The sequence below is a fragment of the Callithrix jacchus genome, chromosome 13 (genome assembly GCF_049354715.1).
Source record: "Callithrix jacchus isolate 240 chromosome 13, calJac240_pri, whole genome shotgun sequence".
In the NCBI taxonomy this organism is placed as follows: Eukaryota; Metazoa; Chordata; class Mammalia; order Primates; family Cebidae; genus Callithrix; species Callithrix jacchus.
In genome coordinates, this window is record NC_133514.1 from 82,005,101 (window position 1) to 82,018,396 (window position 13,296).

The following is a 13,296-nucleotide window of genomic DNA, read 5'->3' on the forward strand; positions in this document are numbered from 1 at the left end:
GGCCCCAAGTAATACTATCATAAGAACTACTACAATGCCTATTTTTTAATTCCTAGTATATTTGCACAGAGGCCCAACTAATTGCTAAATCATGTTCTGGCTTTCAAATTATCATTTAGACTTATGAGCTTTCTATATATTCAATATCAGTCAAGTGATACATTATAAAAGAATGATATATGCTGCCAAAGTCAGCACATCAACAGATGGATGAATTTTTAAATGTGTTATAAACATATGATGGAATATTATTCAAGTTTAAAAAAGGAAATCCTGTCTTTTGCAACAACATGGATGATCCTGAAGGACATTATTCTAAGCGAAATAACCTGGGTGCAGAAAGACAAATACTACGTGACATTGCTTATAGAAAGAATCTAAAATCATCAAACTCATAGAAGCAGAGAATAAAATGATGGCTGCCAGGGGCTAAGTGGTGGGGGGGAAATGGGGAGATATTCATCACAGGGTACAAAGTTTCAGTTACATAAGATGAATACGTTCTGCAGGTGTATAGCATAGAGACAATATTTAAAAATACTGTACTGTATATTTGTATTTGCTAATAGGGAAGTTCTGCCCTACCCACCCACCCACACACATACACACACATAGTAATTATGTGTGATGATAGATATATTAATTAGATTGTGGTGATCACTTCACAATGCATAAACAGAACTGAACACCAAATTGTAAACCTTAAATATATACCATTCTGTCAATGTAAAGCAAATGAAAAAAGAGCTATCCGTTTATAACACATATTCATCTTGTATCTTTTTACATTTGATTTTGAAAAAAAGAATGCCTGGTCTCATGGAAAAGAATATATATGTTTCTTGTACACACAGACAGAATATATGGGTTAAAAGATGTTTTTGCCAAAGGAGGAGGCATCTTTCATTTGCATAAACAAACAGAGCTATATTCTGAGACATCTGGAAGGAAACAGCCTGAGAGTCACTTTGCCAGAAGTCTGGCATGGAGTTTGGATATGTTGAATAGGCACTGACGTCTCACAACTGACTCCATGCTTGACGTAGGTCATGTTTCGATAAATTTCTAGTATAGTCTGTCACAGATGGAGAATCATGAAAACTCAGAAAATCATCAGAGGCATCACAGTGCCTAAGCTAATATATTATGATGTTGGCAGAAGAGTTTATGAATTATTTTATAGTTTACTCCCATCTAGTTAAATTTAAGTATAAGTCACAGATTGTATTCCTCCTCCCCCTAGTTCTTATCAAGGTTGTTTGTTTGGAAAAACTATCAATATTTTGTTAATAGCTTTTACCATCAGATGAAATCTTAGAGGCTACCAGGCCCCAGTTATTTATTTTATAGATGTTCTTTGCTTTGTATGTTGTAAGTGGAATTAACTTGCATGTTTGTCCCTTCCTAATCCCAAAATAGCCAGTTTCTAAAGGGAGCAGCTAGGTCAGAGCTTTAAATATCAGGATGTTCCATAATGTTTACCACATAGAAGGCTTAAAAAATGACCTAAATAAGGCTCAGGCATATGTTTAGGAAGGTTGCAGCGAGGTTACGTGGCACAATTCAGCATATATTGGTTTTAACTACTTTGCTTCCACTTCTCCCCATCCTTTAATTAAAGAAGTTCCTTCATCCTTTCAGTTTCTACTAATGAATTTTGAAGGACCTTTAATCCTTCAGTTTGTCTTTCAAACTTGTGTCCAGGATTGAACACTGTATCCTGAACACAGTTGGGTCCTGAAAAGAATGGCCTTACACTGGTTTGTCTTCTAAGAAAATATAAACCCTCCCTTTTCTGTTCCCTGCCCCAGAATCATTAAGGTGCACAAGTGATCTTGATTCATCTCCAGCAAAACAACCCTCTACAAAACTCATCTCTGCTTGAGAGGGACGTCTAGTGTGGGACATGATTCCCAGGGCACCCAGGGAATGGGGTAAGAGGACTTCAACATTAATTTTTAACCTACAAGGGCTTGTAGATGTCCCCAAGATTGAAATTACCAGGGAAGGATGTTTCCTAGATGGTCTGTTTTGCATGTTTTACGAATTTAGTTCAGCAACGTAAGAGAAACTTGTCAACTTTGTTAGAAAATTTAACAACACAAGACAGAGCCTTCCAGATTCATTCCCTTGTTCTGTCTAAGCTAGAACTTGTTTATAAAGTGATACAATTGGCTTTTGTGACTTTATCCTCCCAGATATCAACATAAACCAATTAGGGACAGAACCTTCAAGGATACATCTTCCATTATCAACCCAAGGAGTGGCCAATGTGAGTAAATTTGTGTAAATCTTTCTAGAAACTAAATGTACTTTCCTTTGCCTCTCCCTCCCAAAGGTAGGAGTTTAGTGCCCACTGAATTTCTAACATAGATCTTCCCCTGATTTAACAAAAACGAGTTCTTTCACATTTCAACAGGTTCCTTGGGGACTTAATATGTGAGATTTGTTGAGCAAGCCTATGCTTAATCTTCCGTTTCTTTCCTGATAGTTTAGATTTTAATTTTAGATTCTGCTCTTTTCCCACTTTTTGCTTTCTACCTTTTCTCTATGTTATTTCCTCTCTGTCTCTACTTCATTCCACCCAAGGGGCACTTCACATATTACAGAAGCAAACACACCGGTGTTTTAACCCAATGTGCATACACCTTGCCCATTTTCAAGCTAAAGAAGCTCTCTGGGCCTCAGCGGTGTCAAAACACATAGGTTTCTCCAGGCCACCAGAGGCTGAGGAATTGCTCCACTACTTCCCGACTCAGGACCATCGAGGGTTCCCCAGCCTCTCTAAGTCCTGTATCCTCCCTGGTTAAATGAGATTAGAGTTGGACTCACTTCATATCTTGACAACTTCCTTGCATATGACTGAATGTAATCTGTGATATTAAAAAGAATATTCTGTGGAACCCTGACAGAGACAATTTGAAAAATAAAAATCTTTGGCACTTCTCTCTGTTGTTCTTTCTCTTGTTTGCAACCTCTAGGAACACTTGTGCATGAGTCAGATGGATCTATTGTCTTGTTGTTTAATAAATGCGTGCTGAGGTGTTCCCCTCTCTTATGCATTTTTCTGCCTCCACTCCTCCTACATGCTTAAATGACTCTCCTAGGAAATGTTGCTTAGCATTGTCAGTATCGTCACCCTGGGGTACAGAGTATATATTTCAGAGTTTTCAGAGAGAAAACTCGATGGTCCTGAGTTATGTTTTAAAAGATTCTATCTCTCAGCACCTGACAGTGGTTCTGATATTCTCCATGCTGCCCCCAACCCCAAGAGTTCATTGGCCTCGGCTTGGAATTTACTTCCAGTTAAACACCCAAAACTGCCTACTGACATATTTAGGATGTATTAAGAAATCTGTATCTTTTGACTTTTTTTCTTTCAAGAATTTATAGTCTTTCTGTACATTGCAGTGATGCAATAAAAAGCGGTTTTAAGTTTTGTAATTTGTAATCCCTCAAACATTTTTTGAAATCTATTTATGAATTAGGGGCTCTATTATACATGATTCCTTTCTACTAAGGCAGAAGTTTAGCAAGACTTTCAGGAAACCAAGGAATAAAAATTTTCCTCATTCCCAGGTAAGTAATGCTAAACAAGTATTCATGTTTGATTTGATCATAATTAGAGAGAAAATTCTGAGAAATATCTATTTCTGCATGTATTTATTCATATATGCTATTGTGGTCTTTGTCAATTAAAAACAAACAAACAAATTTGCAGACCTTATTGCCATATTGGAAGGAGCCTTTGAGTTACCTTAATTTCATAAGTAGTGAGCCAGAGACCGCTGAGACGTCCCCCAAGTTCACGTAACAGGGTGACCAGACCTCCTTTGACCAGATCCCTGGCCCTTCCATCCTGCACCACTATTTTCCTGCCCTAAACAAGAGTGTCACTCTTACTGTGACATCAGCTAATTCTCTTTTCCTAGAGGCTGCCTTCACTTTGTAAGGGATGGTAGAGCAAGCAAGCAAAGAGTTATCTCAATATTTCAGAAGCCTGTAAGAAGTTTGGGGTCAAGCATAGTTATAAAAATGGATTAACATTTGGGCGCTTTATTATGCAAACCTTTCCTGTTTGGCAGCCCTTGCCTGCTGACAGTGGCAGAAAAGATGGGTTTTGCTTTGTGGTGGTGTTGTTCCAGCCCAGTAAAAGGTCTTACACCTTTAAAGTGCACACACTAGATCTGTGCTTGGCATTTTTCACTGACAGCCAAACAGCAAATCATGCTTGGGAGATGTCACTTGAAAGAGAAAAGGCACAATGGGTTTCATTTTTGCACCATAATTTCCTTTGAAATGAAAAATGAATTTAACAGGCAGACTCTCAGTTCGTTTTGCATAGTGGTGTGGCCACTTCCTGTAGAGTCACACAAAGCACAGGACTTGGCACTTACTGGATATTTGGTCATTTCTCTTTAAGCCCCTTTGCTTCTCCATCATCTCTCCCCAACCCTAACCTACCTGCTTCCACTCTGAATAGGTGCAGGACAGGGTGAGGGACTGAAAGGGGTGGGCAGATAGGATGAGGAATGTAGTTTCCAGGGGTGGGGCAGAAAGACAGGAAGATCCAAGTACAGCAAGCAGCAGCAGGCTTCCCAGCCCCTTGTGGAGATGAGACTGACAGGGACTCCGGCTTTCTTACCTTACACCAGAGAATAGGCAGGGTTGCACTGACTGATGCAAACAAGTGCTGCCTGTGTATGGGACAAAAGTAAATGGCGCAGAGTTGACTCAAATGCTCCCACTGATATGACTTTTCACCTAGAATAAAGGTGGTTTTTTCGTTGGATTGCTTTCATACATTTAAATGTCACTGTATGCATAAGAAAATGTCTTTGTTGAAGAAAGGGCTTTAAAACATTTTCTTTAACACATTGTATGTAGTGTATTGTATTATATAATTAAATGGACAATTATTTATAATCACAATGTGGGCACAATTGGATAGGAACAAATAGAAACCTTATTAAAAATATACAAGTCTAAGCAATTTTTATATAAAAGAAAAATACCATTTATTTTGGATTACCTCAAAATTATAATAGCTGAGTAATTAGAGTGACTTGTTAGAAAATGATAATAGAATAAAATGTGAGGCATATTCAAAGAAGATTGAAATAAACATTGTGTGGTTTATAGAGCCTTTGGTCCACGGAGTAGCATTAATATTATTTGGGAACTTGTTTGAATCTTTGGCCCCACACCAGACTTACTGAGTAGAGATCTGCATTTTAACAAGATCCCATATAGTTCCCATGCCCATTAAAACTTGATAAGCCCTTGTTTAAATGGCCGAAGGAATCAAAGAATGCTAAAGTGTTAAAGTTCCTTTTCCTTTTTCAATGAAAGAATTTTACTATGATTCAATTCTATATGGACAATGTGTGTATAGTCAGAGAGCTTTGCCGAGATCCATTCTGGATATAGTGTGAAGGATAGGTGGTCCTGCTCAAAGTTCGAAGTGGGGCAGATTTGTGGGAGGAATTGTCTAGGAGGCTGTTCATAGTATCATAATCAATGATGGCAGTATCTATCATAGACAGGTGGCCTAAGCAAATCACAGGCTTAGATGGAGAGACCCAAGCCCGTAGTAAGTGAAATTATTGAAAAGGTGATCATGCAGGAGCATCATAGGACTGATGTGAAGTTTAGGGTGGGCGAAGCCAGGCTAACTCAGTATCTGCATCTCCAATACTCTGATACATGGTAGGGTCCTCCCAGGAAAGCAGTAGCCCTGGAATGTGGACAAATAGATCAGAAATAAACAGTCAATTTCCTTTTCTCAACTGTGAAACCTATGCTGCATATTTATGGGAAAAGACTAAGCAATGTTTGTGATTTGTGGTATCAAATAATATTGTTGAGCTTTAAGATTTAAAATTAAGTTCAAATTCTATGCTACAGATTTAAAAGTCTGTAGTAGAAAATTAGTTTGGAAGCAAAATCGCTTATTCTAGAACTAAAATTTTGAGCTAGAATATGCTACATTTAATGTTTACACAGTAAAGTTTGAATATATTTATGGTTTATGCTCCAAAATCCCAGAATGGTAGGGTAGTGGGAAACAGAAGAGTAGAAGAGAGTTAAGACTTCTTCCTGGGATGGGGTGAGGTTAGTAGGCCAAGAGTGAACTAGGAGAGGAGAGTAAGAGCTTATTGGAGCACAGGATCAATGAACACTCATAGCAATTAACCCTCTCCTTCCTTCTGGGACTGTCATGGAGAAAGCCACTGGAAGAGCCTTATATTAAAAATGAGAAGGCTGAGACAGATTCTAGCAGCATCAGGTAGATCTGGAAGGAGAGAGAAAGAGAATGGGAGAGGAGAGGGAGCTCTGATTTCCAAAGCTGAGTTCCTTTTGGCACCACAGAGCATGGGGAATAGCTAAGAAGTCTCTGTGAGTCATCATGAGAGCTAGAAGGAGCAAAGAACTAAGTGTCTGGTATGGTGTGTGATGGTGCAGCTTCTCAGAAGAAGCTGAGGGTGGAAGCCAGGCTTCAGAGTATGAGCAATGAGAGACAAGTTATGTGGGTAAGTCAGCTGCCCAAGCTTGACCTACAAGCAATTATCAGTATTACCAAAGAAGAAAGACTACTCTATGTGCATGGGAGTCAGCTCCAGTAACCAACCAGCTTAGCAGTGATCAAAGGTGGATGCCTCAGCTTTAAAACATCTCTCTTACTCCTTGGCAATTTAGATTATCTCCTGGCAGAAAGAAAATGTAGAAGTAAAGTTAGCTTGAGCTGGCAAATCAAAATTTCCATCATCTGCATGGATGAGGATCCAGAGCAAAGTTAACTTCAGTTTTTAAAGAATAAAATTTAATTTTTATGAAACTGACTATTGTTTTGTGTATCTTAAACCTGCTGCAAGTATATTTTTGGAATGTAAAATATACTAAGACCCCTTGAATGCTGTGTAGTCCTTTGATGTTCAGGCTATGTTGAACATGGATATCTGGAGCTCCATGGGGTGATCACCAGGAGCAGAGAACTAGGCAGAACAAAGAGGATGCCATCCAATTCCCCTTCCTCCTGACCTGTCAATAACTCCAGCCTCTAATACTGAACAACAACTAATCTCTAACTACCACCTTGTCTGAAGGGAGTCAGTGGGTCATGTCTGAAAGCTCCTCTATGACCGAAGAATACCTGGAAGCTTTCTTCCCCTCTCAGCCAGTACTTTCTTCCCTACTCTCTTCCCTTTACTGTCTGCTGGAGTTGGCACTCATTGAAAATGCCTAGGACAGCACCACTGATGAGAGAGATTCTTAAGAGTCTCATATCCTCATGTAGACAATTATAAGTGCTTCAATCTGAGTTTGTTTCTTATTCTGACCCACTTCTCTGCCTTATATTCTGTAGGAGTGGCTGTGGGGCTGGCCTCCATAGCCAAGAATCTAACTTCTGGTTCTCAGAGATGTGTAGGCTGATTGGGAAATTAATTTATTTTGCGTTGCCGAAGATCTCCATCCCTGAAATGGGACTCAATGACACTTCAAAAATAGGGCCCAGTGGCATTGACAGATATTTATCTGAAGAATTAAAAATTATTCTATTGACTATAATGCATCATCCTTTGCTTCTCAAGACTTCAGGTCTCGATAAAATCTGCAAAGACAATAGATCTGTATTAGGTGGTGACTAGAGTGACTTAGTGGTTAAAATACAAATTGTAATGGAATAGAAGGGGTATGTGTGGGGAATGAGTAAAAGAAGTGGCAAGATGAAGTTGAAGTCATGAGAATTAATTTCACAGGAAGGTTGTTATTGCCCCCTTTAGCAGCTAAAATTCACATACAGTCACATCTTAAGTAATGTGTCGAGCTGTCCGAAAGATAATTTGAATCCTGTCAAGGCAAACAAGAATATGCTCACAAATTCAAGAGCAATATATGTGCAATTTGCACAACATCAATTTCTTTGGTTGTTTTTGGATGGAGCCATCACCATCAATTAAGTTAGTGACTCTTTGATTCAAATTACTTTTTGACATGTAGTCAACTAAATGGCTCACACAAGCATTATTTTCTGCAGGGTTCCCTAGGCAGCCATATAGTAAATGTAAACAGGTGGGAAGGCAGAACAGCAGTGCTGCAGAAGCAACCTCCTCCCCCTTGCAGCAGAGAGAATAATAACATGAAGAAATATGGAGACATTATTAGATGGCCAGGAATAAAGCTGCTACAAAAAGAGATTTGCATATTTATTATATCTTGCTACTGATTCAATATTTCTCCACTTGAGGTTGCCTCTTAACCCCACATTGGGCTCTTATAATCAGGTCTCAGAGGTGAAGCAAGGGGCTGACTCTCAGACTATAGAAGGATCATATGCCCTGATATGAACTTGAATTTGATAGGAGTGGTGATGGAGAACAACAATATAATTGACAATGTCACCAAAATAAAGCTCTATGGAGCAAACGTGTTTTGGGAAGCATACGTGTTAGAGAGCATGTGCTCAGAAAATGAAGAGATTTAATTATAATTGTTTTAATACACAAAATGAGAGATTGACCTCCGACAGCTTTTTGATTATCATGGTCAGATCAGTCACACCATTAAGGCCAGTGTCATCCATATTCAGAATGGGCTTGGCTGACATTTTCAAAAGATTAAACAAAGTTCTCAGGTGTTAGAAACTATTCAGCCCCATGCCCAGCTGCCTCCACATTAAGACTAAGAGCAGAGATTCCAGCTATTTGGTTCATAGCACTGTCCCAGAACCTATACCAGATCTGGCACAGGGTAAGTGAAAAAGTAAACAATAAAATAAAACTCTGTTGGTTAAAGCGTATGAATGAATCAAAAAATAAATTAACTTTACGTTTAGTGGTTAGAACAAAGAATATCTAAATTCTGGTCTTGGCTTTGTATTAACCAGCTATGGATTTCTGGGATCACTTCGGTTCTTCAGGGCTATGTCATTCTTCTCTATAAAATGGAATCATAACACAAACTCCAACTATTTTAGGGCCAATGGAAAGATGACATGATAGAATCCATTTGAAAATAGCTTGACAAGCTGGGAACACTGAAAAAGTAAACCGTTGTTTTTATTTTATCATCACTTCCTACAGACATTGGTTCTTAAATAAGAACATTTCTAAAGGGAGGAAGTAGCACAAATCCCTGAGCTGCCTACACTACAGTCCAATTTGATATTTCTTATGCACAAGATAAAATGTTTCATGCTAAGATATACAATTCCAATACCTTTGTGTTTACTGGTTTATAAAATTCAGGAGCATAAAATCCCAAGTTTCCTTGGGTTTTTGCCAAGCACAGAATACAGATGGAAAGCTGAACATTAAGCCTGTTATGCCAAACTTAAATTTGGCCATAAATTGCTGGATAGTTTCAGTTCAAAGAAACATGGCAGTATTATCTTTAAAGCAAATTACAACAGAAAGCCAGAAACCAGGGCAGGAAAAAAATGACGGGGAGGAGAGAAAGTGTTTTCAAAGGAAACAAGGACAAAGCAGGTCCATTTTCAGCTCAGGCTGAATGCTCATTTATGTTGTCTCATCTTTCCTGCTATACTAAAATCACTTTTATTCATTCACTCATTAAATAAACATTTACACAATGCCCCCTAGGCCCAAGGCCTGTGGAGGTCGTAATTAAAAAGCCATACTTATTGCTCTGTATCAGTGAGGGTTCTTCAGTTGCAATCAAAGAGAGAGAAAAATATATAAATAAAACTCTAGCTAACTTACTCAAAAAGAGAACTTGCTGTTAGGGCATAGGAAAGTGGAAATGGGCTAAAAGGCTAAGGAGACACTGGAGATTCAGAAAAGATGCAGAATGTGGTTGCAGCAGATGAGACTCTGAAGTTAGGTAGTAGACATTGTCTCCAGTTGTACTCAGATTCAACTGCTACAGTGAGCGAATCACAACTATTAGTGAAATGCTACCAAGAACACTGAAGTTTAGAAAGAGGGCAATGGAATGCTGGAGTTCTGAGAGAACAGTTAAAGAAAGCTTCACTGCGAAGGGTGATGGCATTAGGAAATTTTAGTCTCGGCATTGAAAATCATTCTTATTTATGTTATTCTTTTGGTTGTTTTGTTTCTTTTGAGACAGGGTTTCACTATGTCACCAAGTACAGTGGTACCGTCTCAGCTCACTACAACCTCTGCCTCCTGGGTTTAAGCGATTCTGTTGTCTCAGACTCCCAAACAGCTGGGGCTACAGGTGCCTGACACCACACTGGGCTAATTTTTGTATCTTGGTAGAGACAAGATTTTGCCATGTTGGCTAGGTTCAAACTCCTGACCTCAAGTGATCTGCCCACCTCAGCCTCCCAAAGTGCTGGGATTACAGGTGTGATTACACTGCACCCAGCTCCTTTTGCTGTTTCATGAGTTCTGACAGCCCATGGAGATCATTTTGCTCATAGCCTAAATGTAACTCATTTTAGCCTTTTTAGTAACTCATTCCTAAAAAAGATAGATTAAAAAGAGGGCACCGTTTGTTCTGTGTTTTGTACAGTTCTCCCCTACAGATTCATTTGGGTGGAATCCCAGAGTGAAACTGCCATACAATGGAATCAAACATGTAATGTGCAGGTCTCATAACCAAGATGGATGAGGTGATGAGAAATACTCATTTTACTTTCATTTTGTTTTATTTTTCATTAAACTTGAGGACAAATGTTATTTACCTTCAGGGAATTTTAAATTCAGGATGTTTAAGTTGCAGCAATTTCACTTTAAGACATGTGAAGTAGAAATAGACTGGAAACGACACCCTTTAAAGCCAGTGAAATCAAATAATGCAGCTAAAATGTCTAGAAGAGATCCTGATATAAATTCTGAGATAATCAAGGATGAACTTAAAGACTGTAGGTAAAGAACATTAAGATCTTCTTATTCAACAAATTTATAGTGACCGCCTGCTGAGTACAAAATCTTGTGGTACAAAAACAAGGGAACTATAGTGGAATCCATCTGAGGCCACTCTGCCCAGGAACAATGTATCACATGCTCAAGTGTCTTCTGGGTGCTACCGGCTAGCAGAAAGAACGTTAAGGATGGGAGGGGCTGGGCGTGGTGACTCACGCCTGTAATCCCAGCACTTTGGGAGGCCGAGGCAGGTGAATCACCAGGTCAACAGATCGAGACCATCCTGGTCAACATGGTGAAACCCCGTCTCTACTAAAAAAATACAAAAAAAAAAAAAAAAAAAAAATAGCTGGGCATGGTGGCGTGTGCCTGTAATCCCAGCTACTCAGGATGCTCAGGCAGGAGAATTGCCTGAACCCAGGAGGCGGAGGTTGCGGTGAGGCGAGATTGCGCCATTGCACTCCAGCTTGGGTAACAAGAGCGAAACTCCGTCTCAAAAAAAAAAAAAAAAAAAAAAAAGGATGGGAGGACACCCAAAGTACATTCTTGAGAAGTAGTGATAAATTTGTCATTTCTCAGCCTCACTTCAGAGTAAATAATAAGTTTTATTGAAACATCTCTGTTTGGGGGACTGAGACATGGAGCAATGTCCATTATAAAATGGCTCCAAAGAAGTTGCATTATCAGATGTCAGCCAGTTTTCACATTCAACAAAAAGGCAGAAAGATAATCCGTCTGCAGGGGGGTTGGTCAGACCAAAATAGAGAAGATAGAAATGGGTGAGTGAGGTGTGGAGGCTGATGGGGCTGTTTTGGGTAGATATGAGTGGTGAAAAGGGCAGGGAAGAGAAGGGAACAAAGGTAGTTCTGATACATCACAGCAGAGAGAGAGAAAGTGGTAGATGCTGCATAACCATTGAATCATTAGTTCTCATAACAGGCATATAAAATGCAAAAATTTATCTTCATTTTACAAATAAGAAAACGATGCTCTGAAAAAATATATACCCATGTTTCTACAGTACATAAATAGTGTATTTGCTCATTTGGATCTATGTGGCACCTTTTTTCATTCCAGCATCACATTACATTATTTGTATCTTTTTCTTTCCAAAATTATATTATCTCTTTGAAAAAAGTGTTCATATTTTACTGTTACCCAATATTTAGAACATAACATGGCACAGCATTGTAATTTTTTTCCAAAATGTTGTTTAGTAGTTATGTAAGAAGAGATCTCTTGAGTTTTTTTCCAAACTTCGTTTCTTGCTCTCAAACTTCTGACCTGAAGACCTTAACTATTCATAGTCATCCTGACTCGTCTTGGTGTTACACACCACATCATTATGGTCACTGTGACTACATGGTGCAAGTTAACTATCAACTTTCTGATTTACTGCCAAAGCTCCCTAAATATTTTTCCCTTTGCTGACTTTGTCTCTGCACAGTCTCTCTCAATCTAACATCAAGAATGAGCCAAAGGAAATATACCAGATTATGTTACTCCTCTGCTCAAAACCCTGCAGTGGCACCTCATGTCATTCAGGTTAAAAGTGCCTACGTTGACTTAGAAGGCCTTACGTCATCTATCCCAAGCCAGTCTTCTCTTGCAATTTTTCTCTCACTTAATCTAAGTCCCTAGATTACTGACCTAGATGATCATAAATCTCAGATAAATGGATAAGTGAGTTCTTTTTTTTGGAGTAAGATAAAATAGACACCTGTCCTTCTCCAAATAACAGCACTAGAGATTTTGAAGAACCTTCCAAGGATTTTTCTTTCTGGATCCAATTACTCTCAATCATTCTTCTTGGTCTCAGTTTTCAGAGTCTTTTTTCTGAAGATTCACCCTAGATTTTCCATGTCTTTCTCAATATGTGTTTTTTCAAATTGAATTCTGCTCTAGATGCAACATAACCATTCTAGAACAATATAAATCTCATCAAATTTTGGACAACTGACTTAAAAAACTAATCACATATGGTAATATCACTAAAACTAAAAAGTACAATCATTATTATATTTTAAATTCACTGTGTATTAATTATACAAAATTATTACTATGCTTTTTTAGAAGTGGTTTAATTGCCATCCACACATTCACTGGGTCCTATTTGCTATTCAGGTTTTGCCTCTGACTGTGGAAAGAAAGACCTTATTTTATGTACGCATGTATGTATTCATATCAGTTCACTGCTCCTCATTGTATTGAACTACATTCATGATTAGCATGCTTTAGAGAAGTAGTATCTACCTGAGGTAACAAGACAGGCCTGGTGGGGTCAGTGTGTATGTCTTAAGATTTCTGTGGAGTAAAGGCCATGAAGGAAACCCAGAAACTGTCAGAGAGACCACTCGGTGTCCAGGCCTTTTGGGGCTGAGGACCAGTTTGCTTATGACAAGTGACTGACAGGCTGAGAAATTACAGGGAAGAACTATACAGTCTA